The following is a 16,097-nucleotide window of genomic DNA, read 5'->3' as shown; positions in this document are numbered from 1 at the left end:
TGACCCAACTTGGAAGCTGGGTCCCTAAACTGAGGCATTGGCCTTAGCCCAGGCCTCACAGCTGCTCCCTTGTCTACTGGGGTTGCACCAAAGTTATCTCACTTTGGAGCAACTCCAGTGGATGACATCATAAGAGAAAAAGATGATGATGAGGGAGCAGCAGCGAAGCCTGGACTCTAGTCCAGAACCTGGGCCTAGGTCAAGGCCCTGGCTTTGGAACCCAGCCTCCAGGCAGAGGTCCAGGCTTCAGAACTCAGCCTCCAGGTCAGTTTGCAGTATGGGCCCAGTTCTAGTCCGGGACACTGGCATCGAAGCCCGTCCTCCAGGCCAGGTCCAAGCTCTGGCCTAGACTGAGGCTTAAGCATCAATACACAGACTTTGGGTTGGGTTGTAGTGCCAGGCCTGGGTTCAGGCCAAGGCCCTGATGTTGAGACCCAGCCTCTGAGCCGAATTGTGGCGGGAGGCCTGGATCTGAGCTCCAGCCTAGGCAAAGGTACAGATGTTGGGACATAGCATCCAGGTCATGTCATGGCATGCCAAGGCCTAAGATCTGGACCCAGTCTGCAGGCTGGGTCTCAGTGGGAGGCCTGGGCCAAGGCTCAAGCATTGGGACTTCGCCTCCAGGTCAGGTCATGGTGTTGGGTCTGGGTCTGGGCTGAGGCCTGGCATCAGAACTTGGCCTCTGGGCCAGGTCATGGTGACAGGCCTGGGGTCTTGGTTCCAGCCTAGGCTGAGGCCCAGGCATTGGGACCAGCCTTTATGTCAGTTGCAGCACTGGGCCTGGGTCCGGGCTACGGCCCAGCCTTGCCATCGGACACCCAGGTAAGACTTCTTTGGGTCTCAGGCACAGCCCCAGCATTAGGCTGGACATAGACTGAGACCCCGGCATCACACTCAGTAGGCTGCGCCCCCTTCTTTGGACCTCATCCTATGCCCTAGGCGAGGCCCCGGCTTCAGGCCTAGGCTTAGGTTGAAACACCGGTGTTGCGCTAGGGTTTAGACTGTGGCCCCTGCTTTGGCCTCACTTTGTTCCTTTGGCCTTTGATTTTAAACAAATTTAACAAATACATTTTGTTTCATTCGGGGGGCATCCGATTTATTTTGGACCTCCAATGAAACAAATTGTATCTTATGCGTCACATTTTCAAATTCATTTGAAATGAATGCACATCCCTACTTAACACTTCCAGCTGAAGAATGCCATGCTCCAACCACAAACACAGTGACCTCACACTTCCAACTGTGCCATGCCATGTTCCACCATATTTACTGAGTCCTAAAGTATCCTGCATAACCTGTCTTGCTCCAATCATAATCACTGTGGCTGTCCTGACATTTCCAGCTGCAGAATGCCATGCTACAATCATCATATCAAAAGCATCTTAGAGAAGCTCAGGATCCTTAATATTTTCCAATAAACTTTGCAGACCCTAAGAATGCTACATTTTCTATCTGCATTGATATTTTACAAATGCTACATGGACATGACACTGACAACACCACAGCTTTAGGGGGTTACAGCTATATTTCTCACTGCCTTGGTTGGCTACTACTATTCCAATTTTTTAAATTATTAACCAACATCTCTTCTGCCACCACTGGTCCTAGCCATTCTTCCCACATTATGGTGCCCGCTCATGCAACTCTTCTGTGCATGTGCAAAAACTGGCAAATGCCTTTAGGGGTGTTATGGCTACCCATTTCACTGCATTGCTCTTCTCCTACTATTCTATTTCTTAATACATAGCAGGACCACTGCTGTCACTGCCATTCCAAGCAGTCTTGGTATTGTTGCCTTGGTGTCTTCCTCCATTGCTCCAGCTACATTCAAGGTTATTGCCAAAACCAATTCCCCTACAATACATGCCTACTTTTTGTCTTCCCTAGCCATACATTGCTTTGCATACTTACAGAAACAATTATCAAACTTTTCATACAATTCTTATCTTCATCTATGGTACTCACCTTCTTGTCATCTCTTGCTCTTACCATGGCTATCCATTGTTCTGCACACTTGCTGCACCATTCCATTTCATGGCCCATTCGCAGTTCCACTGTACTGTGCATGTGGTACCTATGACATGCACGGCTTGGCTTACTCCATGATACAAACATTTTCTATTGGAGTGATGTATCAGCCAGGTGCAGCTGTACTTTCAAAGGGAGAAGCATCCCCCTCTCCAGCTGTCTGTATGCTTGAATAGCATGATTGGCATCTCCCATGCCACTCTACTTTTATGCTATACCCCTCATCCTATACCTTTGGATCCTAGTGCCGCTCAGCCTTGCTGCATGTGCAGATTTTACACCTTGAGGTTCTTAACTTCTTTCTGCCACTGTACCTTCCTTGCATACTCCATCTCTTCACTTTAAGGTCTTCATGACAATCTGGGATACTGCTGTGCATCTCTCCTATGCTTTGGAAATCTTGATACCTCTCTTTCTGATTCTTGCTCCCTTTATCTGTACTTGGGATGTTTCCTGCCATGTCTCTGCTTTGTTCCCTCTTCATGGTGCCATAGGGTGATGATGCCATTTTTGGTGCCACATTGCCTCTTATGATGCCGTCAAGTGCTCAGGTCACTATTGCTGGCATCCTTTTTTTCCACTTTGGGATGTTCCTCTTCTTGCTGCGTCTTTGCTCTTTTCGTGGTATTTTGGATAAATCATGCTAATGCTAGAAGCCTGGTATTCCTTTACCCCTTTGATTTGATGTGGAGACTTAGGCTATTTTATGCCACTTTTTTGATTCTACTTTGCCACTGTCTAGTTGGGAAGTGCATTTGTTTGCGATGAAATAGGAAATAGAGACGATATTTCCTATCTCTTCGCATTTTGGGAGGCCAATGAAACGATAAGAAAACCCATGAAATTTTGTGTGGTTTTCTTATCATACTTCAGGGAGGGAGAAAGGGCACATTAAAAAAACAAACAAACCCCAAACCCTCCCCAACTCTTCAAATTTTATTAATTGCAACCCCCCACCCTCCTGACCCCCAAGACTTGCCTGACCCCCTCCCCCCCAAGACTTACCGAAAGTCCCTGGTGAACCAGCGGGTCCTGGAAGCGATCTCCCCCTCTTGGGCCATTGGCTGCCACTAATAAAAATGGCACTGATGCCCCTTTGCCCTTACCATGTGATAGGGGCTATTGGTGCCATTGGTCAGCCACTGTCACATGGTAGGAGCAATGGATGGCCCGTGCCATTTTTTAAGATGGCGCTGGCCGTCCATTATGCACGTAGCGGTAGAGTTTTAAAGAAAGCTGCGCACATTCTTGTGTGCACGCTACCCGGCATGCACACATGGCTGTACTGCACGCACATGTTAGCCGGATTTTGTAATCCACGCACGTATGTGCGGTGGCGTACGCAAGGGGGGGTAGACTTTAGCAAATTTGACGTGGCGACGAGAACAGGCCTCGCCCAGCTCCCTCCCAGTCATTCTCCAATTAAGAAGTGGACTGAGAGGAAACTTTTCTACGCTCCTGCCCATACTCCCTCCCTCTTCCCCTGTCCTTCCCATCCCCTAACTATTTACCCTACCATGGAGCATTAGCAACTTGTGCACGCCATTATTCCCTTTTCTGGTTCAGCGGCAAATGGCCAGGCCCCTTCTAAAATGTGCGCGGTGTGCGCAAGGCCCAGCCGCATGTGTAACCCCCGGATTTTACGCGCTTGGGGGATTAAAAATCAGGCCAATATTTTTTAGTTTTATAAATACAGAACACGTGAATAGAGGCTACATACATGCGCATATGCTAATATTTAAGTGCATGGGAAGTAATTTTCAGAGGAATTATGTGTGTAAATGTCATATATTATTGCAGCAATTTTCAAAAGTGTAAGTTCACATTACATTACTCAATGGCATATTTCATAGCAATTTTCAAAAGCCCAATTGCATGCATAAAGTGCATTTACACATGTAAAACCCAGTTTTATGCATATAAATCCTTTTAAAAATTATCCCATAAAGTTTTGAAAATTCACCCCTTAGTGAACAATACAAACTAATGTAAACTGTTGGTTAATAAAATTGAAACCATTTAGCTGCCATGCTACTAAGATATGTTTCCTTAATCATATTCTGGTCACATCATGGACTATTGTAAAACATCTAGTACTGCTAGATCAAGTACTAATGAGACTGGAATGCTACAGATGTGAGTAGAATTGTTCAGATATCACTTCTTGCAAGACTCCACAGAGTATTTGGTGTACTTTATGATTCATAAGACTTGCATACAGCAGAGAACAAGGTATCAGCTATTATGAATGTACTTGTACCATGAAATATTACAGAGCTACTTTCCTTCTTTCACATTCTAAATATTATGTTCAATTCCTGACAATTTTTTCTACCTTCCAATTGCTGCATGAGATGTTACACAAGGATACAAAGAATTGAACATCAGAATGTAATTCTGCTTTTAAGATAGCCAATCAGTTCTACTGAACAGCAGATGACTTGGGCAATAAGCCTACAAGACACTTCTTTTTACATATAGTTTATACATCTACAGCAACTATAATTTAGCAAGATACTGAGGTTACAATATATTAATGCATCACTCTGTGGAGTTAAATAAAACATATTACAATTCTTAAAAGGGCTTGATTCATCAAGGAATTTTTCATATATAGAACAGAAAAAAAGCCATACAATCCTCAGACAGCTGCAAGTATTTACATACCATTAATTTTAGAGGGAGCAATCAACTTGCCCTGAGTCAGAAGAGCACTGGCATATGACCATTCTCCCAATGAGCATCCTGTAGTTTGGGGGCAGCAATGATATGAAGCCTGTTCATGCTGAAGCTGCAGAATACCTGTATTGATCTTTTTACAGACTATCCACAACAGTGACAGTAAAGGCCATAACAATATACATGAAAGTTTTTTTTTTCAAGCAACTGACATCACCATCTGCTCCATCCCCCAAAAGCTCCTCCCCTCACTTCCATGGCACCTACTTAATCCACTTCATGCAGTATTAGCCATCACAGAGGGACACTGATCAGAGATGAAACAGATGGGGAGAGTCATCCAGACTTGCGTGGGAAGAGGCTGCCTTCTTGAGAATTCCATGAAGGTGCAGGTCCATGTAATTGGCCATGCAGCATTTTTTAAATTAAAAACTGCAGCACAATTAAAGTCCTTATTGCTGCCTCATAATTTTTGCACTGTAGTTCAGACCCTGGTATTTACCAAGATTTGACTATTACAATGCAGTTTACAGTGGTATGCCAGGAACTCTTCAGCAAGTCCTACAAATTGTGTGGAATGTAGATATGAGGGAAATCTCAGTGATTCCCTGTCAGGCCCATATAACTCTTGTTCTTTCCAGTCACCATTAGCTGCCAATTATCTGGCATTTAAAGTTTAAGTTAGTACCTCTGGTCTTTTGAGCAGTTCATGAACTAGGCCATAAATACCTGAAAGACACAATACAGATATATGCCTCTGCAAGGAGCTTGAATTCAAAGAATATAATTAATCTCTCTGTTCCACCAGTTAGTTATGCTCGTTTAAATGTCACTAGATCTTGGGCATTCTCAATCACTGGAAAAACTCTACCCTGGAATTATGGTTAGAAAGAGATTATTGAACTTTTAGGAAGAAAGTGAAAGCCTATATTTTTCATTAGGCTTTTGGTGACTAACAAAGGGGAAACTTTATATTGGGTTTTTGGTGTGGAGCTGCAACTGAAATAAGGCTATATGACATTCTGAAGGAAAATATCTTTTCTTTTAGATTTTTTACTCTTAGAAAAGGATGGTTATTAGAATCGATTTTAGATTTTTCAGATTTGTATAATAAGTTGTCTAGTTTGTTTTTGTATGTATGTGATTTTGTGTCTTTTATATGTCAGGGAAAAAAAAAAAGCATATCCTCTGATTTTGAAGTAGGGTCTGCTTAGGTCAGGGACAGGGCTTTTCCCACAGATCCACAGGATAGCTCACAGAAAAAGCAAATGTAGCCTACAGATAGCCTGCTATATGGCCTTGCACCTGAGGATCCAGATTGATCCTGCGTAGGCTTCTAAGGAATGCTGGTACGTCTCCCTGGTTTTCCCAGCATTTAGACATTGTGGAGGCTAAAGTAAGCTGTGGGATCCTGGAGCAGTCTGAGAGTGCTTGCTTCTATTATTGTTCTGTCCCTCATCATATGTGTATTACTACTGAAAGCAATCTACCATGCAAAGACTCAGACTGATTTATCAGGACTGAAAGTAAGCCTTATCCAACTTGTTCTGTACTTTTAAGTTACCTGCAGTGCATAAGTCAGGAACTGTTCTGTTTGTGTCTCTAATTATTAGCTACTGTTGCAACATATATCCTGTGTGCGTTTGTTGTAGAGGTCTTTAGCCTGACATTGTATTGTGAATGTTATTTTTACTCTGTAGAGAACAAGTACTTTGGACCTGCAGGTTAAAAGTGTTCTTAAACAGAATAAATAGTTTTGACGTGATTCCTTTTCTGAGACATACTACTTAACTGCTGCAATCATGTCTCTGCTGCATTCCCTATCTTGCAAACTGTTTGCACCATCTGAGACCATTAGAGAAAAAACTTACTGTGCAAAATTTCTGCATAATCCTTGAATTCAAATGCAACTTATGGAATGGGCTGTATTTGCAATATTGATAATGCCAACAATATAAAGAAAACACACTGTGTAACACAAGTATAATTATAAAGAAAACACCAGTATAATTATTAAATAAATGTAATAAAATATTAACTTCGTAATAAATGAGGCATCAAATGTGGGTTTTTACATTGAATATCATAAGCAAAAGGCACCACTCCTTGTCATCATTTGCCAATCCTTTTTTGTTTTTCTAGTGAATATGTGAATCCTTTTCAAAAACATTTTTTTTAAAAACACATCAACCTTTAATTCTTGTTATCAGACAAGATGCCAATGTCAGTCGGAGAGACAAAGTACTTAACTTTTGTGAAGATTCTAATGCAACTCTGATGTGTTAAAGAACAAATGATCTAAATTGTGTTCAAACTCCAGCAAGTCCCGACATCAATGTTTCAAATAACTTCTTCTTCAGGAGACCCGCATCCAAGACTGATAAAGTTAGGAATGAATCCTCATGATTAAAAAGCTTACATTCAAAATGGCGAGAATAATCACATGATATTTATCCTCCAGTGGTCTAACATGTAAAACCCAAATGTCAGATATCCACATGAGTATGCTGTAAATTAAAAATTGACCAATCCATCTCTTGATTTAAGCCATGTGGACTGACTATTTTTAATGAGTAAATCCATTTCTGTTCACATCAGAATAATTTTGAATCCAAGTTACCCCTATGGATAGAAGGATTTATAATATCCACAATATTCACAAGAATGATTATGATCGATGCAATGTTGGGCAATCGGAGCAGCAATACATTTGTTCTTTAAGCAGTTTGGGGTTCAATAATCCTAGTATGAAAAAATTGGGATGCCTTTTTGATATATAAAAGTCCACAAGGACATATAATTTATTTATTTATTTTATTTATTTATAACTTTTACATACCGGCATTCGTAAAAAAAAACCATCATGTCGGTTTACAGACAACTGAGAAAGGAAATTACAATGATAGATGGAGGAAGGATAGGAAGTTAAAAGGTGACAACTTTACTGTAGAGCCAACGGGCGCCACAGTTATTAAATGAGATTACATGTGGTTAACCAGGTTGGACATAAATTAATTATATACAAGAGGCGACAGAGTGGGGGGTAGCGCGGGGTGGGGGATGAAGCGCATAGGGGAGGCGGGGTGGGGTAGGAACTGTACAAGGGGGCAGGTGGTGGCGATGGGAAGGAGAGGTGGTGACTGAATATCAGGAAGCCATAAAATGGATGGGGTGGTGAGGGAGGGAGGGTGTGTAGGGGGGCGGGGGGACACTGTACTAGGGAGAGGGAAATAATGAGTGTTGAGGAGAAGTCAAATGCTAGGGTTGAGAGGCGTTGGGATAGGCCTGTTTAAATAACCAGGTCTTGATTCCTTTTTTGAATTGATTAAGTGAAGGTTCTAGTCGGAGCTCGGTGGGGAGGGAGTTCCAAAGGGTGGGGCCGGCGATGGAGAAGGCTCTCCCTCTGGTGTTTGTGAGGTGAGCAATTTTGAGTGAAGGGGTGTGGAGGGTGCCCGCAAGGGAGTTTCTGGTAGGACGGTTGGCCTGGTGGAAGTGTGGCATATCTTCGATCCAGGGGGAGTTATTTTTATATAGCGTGTTATGTATGATAGTAAGTATTTGTATTGAGAGCGATAGGTGATTGGTAGCCAGTGGAGGTTTTGTAATATGGGAGTAATATGATCAGTCTTTCTTGAGTTTGTAAGGATGCGAGCCATGGCATTTTGTAAGATTTGGAGGGGTTTGATTGTGGAAGCTGGAAGGCCTATTAGCAGTGAGTTGCAATAGTCAAGTTTTGATAGTATAGTGGTTTGCATAACGGTACGGAAGTCATGTGCGTGGAGGAGAGGCTTAAGTTTTTTGAGGGTTTGGAGTTTATAGAAGCCCCCTTTTAGGAGAGATTTGATGTGGGATTTGAAGCTAAATTGTGTATCTAAGAGAACTCCTAGATCTCTGACAGTGGACGGAGGTGTGAGATTTTGTGAAGTGTTCTGTTGCAGTTGGTGAATGGATAAGCTGGGTTGATTAGTAATAATTAGGATTTCAGTTTTTGAAGTATTGAGTGCAAGGTGTAGGTTGGAAAGGAGGGCGTTGATAGATGTGAGGCATGTCTCCCAGAAGTGCAGGGTTTCGTTGAGGGAGTTTTGGATGGGGATAAGTATTTGTACGTCGTCAGCGTACAAGAAGAATTTTAGTCCCAGTTTGGATAATAAGTGGCAAAGAGGGAGAAGGTAGATGTTAAAGAGGGTGGAGGAAAGGGAGGAGCCCTGGGGTACGCCTTGTGAAAGAGGAATGTGTGTGGATTCGGATTTATCAAGTTTGACTAAGTACTTTCTGTGGTCAAGGTAGGAGGAGAACCATGATAGGGCTGTGTTAGAGATGCCTATCTCTGCTAAGCGTGATATTAAGATTTTGTGGTTCACCGTATCAAAAGCTGCTGAGATATCTAAGAGGGCTAGAATGTATGTATAATAAAATACACAATGGACTTAGAATTGCAATAGAATGAATGATGGAGTCCCATATTCACTAGAAAAAGAAAAAAGGACTGGCAAATGATGACAAGGGGTGGTGCACTTCGCTTATGAGATTCCTTGTGAAGCCCCACGTTTGATGCCTCATTTATTACAAAGATAATGTTTTATTAAATGTATATTATACTGGTGTTTTCTTTAGATGTTTTCAATATTGATAACATTCTTCATTATATACTGTGCAATAAACTACAATGTTTGAAAATATTTGGCACTGGTAAGTCTTTAGTTTAAAAATACATTTTCTTGCCTAAATATAGAAACATAGAAACATAGAAATGATGGCATAAAAAGACCAATCGGCCCATCCAGTCTGCCCAGCAAGTTTCCCTACTTATTTTCCCATACTTATCTGTTTCACCAACCACCAACTTCAGGGATCTTCTTGGTAACTGTTTGATTCAAATTTCCTGCCATCCCCTGTCTTTGATGCAAAGAGTAATGTTGGAGTTGCTTCAAAGGTGAGCATAAGGCTTATGGTTAAGGATTGTAACCGCCGCATCAAGCAAGTTACCCCGATGCTTGTTTACCCTGTTTGCACAGATCGATGCCTTGTTGGATGATGTCTAAATGTAAATCCTGTTTTCCTCATTTCCCCCTACTGTTGAAGCAGATAGCAATGCTGTATATGCTTTCAAAGTGATGTATCAGGCTTAATTGGTTTAGGGTAGTAACCGCCGTAATAAGCAAGTTACCCCCACACTTATTTGTTTACCCAGATTCTGAAGTTTAGTCCTTGTTGGTTGTTGTCTGAATGCTAATCCTCTTTTCCACATTACCCCCTGCCATAGAAGCAGAGAGCAACACTGTGTATGCATTCAAAGTGATGTATCAGGCTTAATTGGTTTAGGGTAGTAACTGCCGAAATAAGCAAGCTACCCCCATGTTTATTTGTTTACCCAGACTGTGAAGTTCAGTCCTTTTTGGTTGTTTTCTGAATGCAAATCCTCTTTTCCACATTTCCCTTTGCCGTTGAAGCAGAGAGCAATGTTGAGGTTGCATTAACCATGCAAAGGATTTTTCGAGTAAGGGTAGTAATCACCAGGTAGAGGATTCCCATCCTCTAGCCTTTATGAATCCACAGAGGTAGATCTTAAATAAGTACGCATGTGTGTCCTTTTGTTCGCGCAATCGGCGCGAACAAACGTACGCTGGATTGTATAAGATACGCGCGTAGCCGCATGTATCTTATAAAATCTGGGGTCGGCGCGCGCAACGCTGCGCAAAATCGGCAGCCTGCGCTTGCCGAGCCGTGCAGCCAGACTCCGTTCCCTCCAAGGCCACTCCGAAATCGGAGTGGCCTCGGAGGGAACTTTCCTTCCCCCACCTTCCTTCCCCCACCTTCCCCTCCCTTCCCCTATCTACCCCACCCCCCAGCCCTACCTAAATCCCCCCCCCACCTTTGTTGTGCAAGTTACACCTGCTTGAAGCAGGCGTAACATGCGCGCGCTGCCTCGGCATCCCCCGGCACAGGCTGCAGTGTCAGGGGACTCGGGACCGTCCTCCCGGCCTGCCCCCGAACCGTCACCATGCCCATGGACCCACCCCGGACCACCCCCTGACCCCGGACATGCCCCCTCCCGCCCCTTATATGAAGCCCCGAGACTTATGCGTGTCCAGGGGCTTTGCGCGCGCCGGCGGCCTATGCAAAACAGGCACGCCGGCATGCAAGTGCCCTGCGCGCGTAAATCCGGCAGGATTTACGCGCGCAGGGCTTTTAAAATCTAGCCCTAAGTGTTTATCCCACGCCGCTTTGAAATCTTTCACAGTTTTAGTCTTCACCACTTCCTCCAGAAGGGCATTCCAGACATCTACCACCCTCTCCGTGAAGAAATACTTCCTGACATTGGTTCTGAGTCTTCCTCCCTGTAGCTTCAAATCGTGACCCCTAGTTCTACTGATTTCTTTCCATTGTATAAGGTTTGTTATTGACCATGAATCATTAAAACCTTTCAAGTATCTGAAAGTCTGTATCATATCGCCTCTGCTCCTCCTCTCCTCCAGGGTGTACATATTTAGGTTCTTTAATCTCTCCTCATAAGTAATTTTATGAAGACCATCCACCTTTTTGGTCGCCCTTCTCTGGACCGCCTCCATCCTGTCTCTGTCCCTTTGGAGATACGGTCTCCAGAACTCAACACAGTACTCCAGGTGGGGCTTCACCAAGGCCCTGTACAAGGGGATCATCACTTCCTTTCCCTTACCTATGCCAATTGATTGGAGGTGCTCAAATGTTGGTTGGTTTCTCTTCTTTCTGGCCTTTTCCTTCTTTCTTCCAATCATTCTCTCTCATGCAACATCTAATCTAACAGTCTATCAGTAATACCCTCCCCCCACCCCCCACCCCCATTGCATACTATTAATTGATTCCTGGAAATAAATATACTAAATACTAGCGAGAAAAATGCTCCGGTTAGAGCAAAAAAAGGTGAATATATTTAATTCTGGGCCACTTAACTAAGTAAGTAAAGGTTCAGACTAAGAAAAATGTCTGTGATATGTGTTGAAGGTATAATTAAGTTCTAAAAAGAAGTGAACTAGGAAAAAATGAAAACCAACCACATGTGTTACCATATGGACATTACATTTGTATATCAGAAGAACTACTGAAAAAAGAATTGGGTCATCCAATGTCAATCTTTCCCCTGGCTTGCTATATCCATTTTCTTATCTTTTCTTCTGAACTATTGTTTGCAGGATTTCAGCAGTGAATGCCATTACAACTATCTCTTGTGTCGATTTTTCAGACTGTAGTGAACCTGTTCTTTTGATGTCATGGAAAATAAAGTACGCACAGCTTTTATTGCTTTTCTGGTTTTCTCTTTCATTTGATGATTTTTTCAGTTCTTCTGTTTAATGGCAGCAGAGGGACAAGTTCCATTAAATGAAAGCTGAACAAAAGATGGCATCATTTACTGTTCAAAAATCATCCAACATAAGTTGTGTTCCATTTGTACATCTTCTAAAGATGCAGAAGGATAATAGAGCTCATTAATTGAATCACTGAATAGATTGTTTCAGCATGCCACACTGTCTAAAAATTCACAGAATATACATTTATTTCTATTAGCTCTTGAAAGAAACCCTGCCATAGCTAAGTGGGTAGTAAATCTAGTTAAAATATTGTAAAATGTCATTTAATTTACTTCTTAAATTTAATTATATAGTTGGTATTACAATGTGAGGTGGAACAAAATGAAAAGGGACTTTGTGTTCTCTGTCTTGTGTATCTCTAATATCATTTATTGATTTTTCTTTTACTGATTCTGTGAAGTACAAAAATGAAAGGGCAAAGAAATATCAAGTGGCCATTATCAGTGCTCTCAACATTCATCAGTTACATTTCACAGTGTACTAGCTTACATTTTGAAAAAAAAAAATCTTATTTTAATTCTATGAAGCTGATTAATTAGGCTATCTCACTGACCACTTTTTCTCACTAGAGGGTTGGTTTTTTTTTTGCTTCTATGGGCTTCTAGCTTAAATGGAACCAGAACTTGAATCTGGATTTGGCACTATGTGTCTTCATTCATAACTACAAAGGGATTTTCCCCAAATTTTATATCACCTTACTTTAGTCCAGTTCTCAGCATGGATCAATCTTCTAGAAGTGCTCCTTTCAGAACCCTAAATTCAAGGGCCTTTACTCCTGCCAATTTGGGGTCAATACTGAGCTGCCAGACAACCAGCAAAGCTAGCTGGACAAACTTATCCAGCTAACTTTCTTGAGATATTCAGTGTGATATTCATGGTGGAGTTAAGTTAGCTAAATAATACTGAAAATTGGAGTTACCTGGCTAAGATATCCAGCTAACTTAACTCTACCCCAAAATGCCCCTCATTTATCTGGATTTATCATTTATCACCTTCCACAGACACAAAAAAAGAGGAGGCGGACTTTTTCTAGCCACCAAGAAAGAACTCAGACTGACCGCACATACAATCAAGACTAACTCCAAATTGGAACTGGGGTTAGTCAAATCAAAACATCTACAAATACTGTTAGTCTATGCTCCCCCGGGAATTCTAGAAACGGATCCCTCCCCCCTCATAGAATCAATTGTGAAACATATTAACGGAGACCTACCAACAATGATTATGGGTGATTTCAACCTCCATACTGACACTATTCCCCGCTCTGCGAACTGCGAAGCCCTCCTCACAACCCTCAGTGCAATGGGATTCACTCAGACCATCAACAGCCCCACACACAAAGCTGGACGCATTCTGGATCTAATATTCATCAACTCCAATTTCTCTTGCACAACAGAACCCACATGTACCCCTATCCCTTGGTCTGACCATTTCTTGATTGAATCTTCCTTCTCCACATGCAAACAGACACTCTCCTCTCCGCACCTCTCTACCATTCAATTCAGGAAAGCATGTCCATCGGAGATACTTAGTGAGCAGCTTTCCAAAGAACTCTCTAACTTAGACCAATCTAATCCTGACTCAGCCCTTTCCTCCTGGTACAAGATTACTGAACAAGTTGCAAACAAATGGTGCCCATTAGTCTCCAAAACAATCAATCCAACAAAAAAGGGAAATCAACCCTGGTTCAGCTCTGAACTAAAACAGATGAAACAGGAATTGCGACATAAAGAAAATAGATGGCGCAAAACCCCTAACACATCTACCCTCTCAACATTTAAGGGATTCTTACATCACTACAGGACTTCTATTCTACAAAAAAAAAAGGAATACTATGCTAACAAAATACACCACTTCCAGTACGATGCCCAGGCCCTATTTGCTTATGTAACACAAATCACTAAATCAACCCCTCCATCTATTCCAGATGAACAAGCTCTAACCAAGGCTAATGAGCTCGCTGCATTTTTTCAACAGAAAACTCTAAATACCCTCGCCCTCCTCCCTCCAAACACTACACCTCTCAAGTCAGGAGAGAATTTCCAACTCCCTTAGTAGACCCAAGTTCGACAGTTTCGAATATATTTCCACCAAAGAGATCGAATCCCTCCTAAAAAAACAGAAACCTTCTAGCCATCTGGCTGATAATATCCCATCGAAACTCCTGCTTCTCGTCCCGAACACAATCTCAGGACCTCTGACAAGCATCATCAACGGCCTTCTAACTCAAGGAAGTTACCCAGACAGTCTAAAAAACGCTTCTCTCAAGCCCCTCCTCAAGAAACATAATTTAGACCCCAATGTTCTGGCGAATTTCAGACCCATTTCTAATCTCCCATTCGTTGCCAAACTTACGGAGAAACTGGTAAACACCCAGCTTTCTGAATATCTAGAGGACCATAATATCCTATTCCCTTCGCAATATGGTTTCCGCAAAGCACGCAACACGGAAACCCTCCTCATCTCACTTACAGATCATATCCTAATGGGGTTAGACAAAGGACATTCCTTTCTATTAGTCCTGTTGGACATCTCGGCGGCATTTGATACAGTCAACCACTCCATCCTTTTAGATCGCCTAGCAGATATCGGCATCTCTGGATCAGCCCAAAAATGGTTCAAGTCCTTCCTCAGCAATAGAACTTTTAAGGTCAAAATCAACAACAAAGAGTCTCCCCTAACAAATTCAACCGTAGGTGTACCACAAGGATCCTCCTTATCTCCAACCCTCTTCAACATTTATCTTCTCCCCCTCTGCCAACTGTTATCGGATCTCAACTTAATTCATTATCTGTATGCAGACGACGTGCAGATTCTAATCCCTATAACAGAATCTATCTCAAAAGCTCTTACCCATTGGAATAACTGCCTTCTTTCCATCACCAATCTACTTAACAGCTTAAACCTGGTCCTCAATGCCTCAAAGACAGAGCTACTCCTCATCTCCTTAAATGAAAACAATTTTCCGCCACCATCACCTCACAATTCTCACATTACCTGTAAGCATGTTAGAGACCTTGGGGCAATACTAGACAATCGACTAAACTTAAAGAAAATGGTCAACACAACCTCCAAGGATTGCTTCTACAGACTACAGGTTCTAAAATGTCTTAAACCATTACTATTTTTCCAGGACTTCAGGACAGTCCTACAAGTGCTACTATTCACCAAAATAGACTACTGCAGTGCACTCTTCCTAGGCCTCCCCAAATCTACCACCAAACCACTGCAGATGTTACAAAATGCGGCAGCGAGACTGCTGACCAGCACCAGCCGCGGTGAACACATCTCACCCATCCTCAGTAACCTTCATTGGTTACCAGTAAATTTTAGAATCCTATACAAATCAATCACCCTAATTCACAAAACCATCCACCATCAACTTCAACTCGACTTGGAAATCCCATTCAAACTCCACTCCTCTAACAGACCAACTAGAGAGGTTCTCAAAGGCACTCTACAATTTCCTCCGACTAAGGCCACACGTCTCTCCACGACCAAAGACAGAGCTTTTTCGATAGCAGGCCCATCTATTTGGAATAACATCCCTGCAAACCTCAGATTGGAACCCTGCCTCTTAACTTTCAGAAAAAGACTCAAGACGTGGCTCTTCCACCAAGCCTTCTCCGATCCTCCAGACAATCACTAATGGCTTCCACTCTCATCCGGCCTTGGCATTTATTTTCATGAACTATGGACTCTGGTACCTCCAGGTTAAAGCACTTCCAAGCTTTAACCCGTTCTCTCTATCGTATCTTTCATAATTAATACTTGCCTTTATCTTCCTTCCAGCTTGTTTTAAGCTTCCAAGTTCTTGACTCCCGTTGATTGTAACTTTTTGACTTATTTTTGACTTATTCCTATCTATGGTTATTTATTGTTTACCTGAATTGTTCCTTCAGTTATACCCTATGTTACATGTAAACCGATCCGATATGGTTATTTACTATGAAGGTCGGTATAAAAAACTGTTAAATAAATAAATAAATAAATAAATAAATAAATAAGTTTTATCTAGCTAACAGCTAGATTCATCAAAATGTG

Source organism: Rhinatrema bivittatum, chromosome 5 (assembly GCF_901001135.1).
Source record: "Rhinatrema bivittatum chromosome 5, aRhiBiv1.1, whole genome shotgun sequence".
Taxonomy (NCBI): domain Eukaryota; kingdom Metazoa; phylum Chordata; class Amphibia; order Gymnophiona; family Rhinatrematidae; genus Rhinatrema; species Rhinatrema bivittatum.
The sequence above is the reverse complement of the archived record's forward strand: the minus strand, read 5'-3'. Positions refer to the sequence as shown.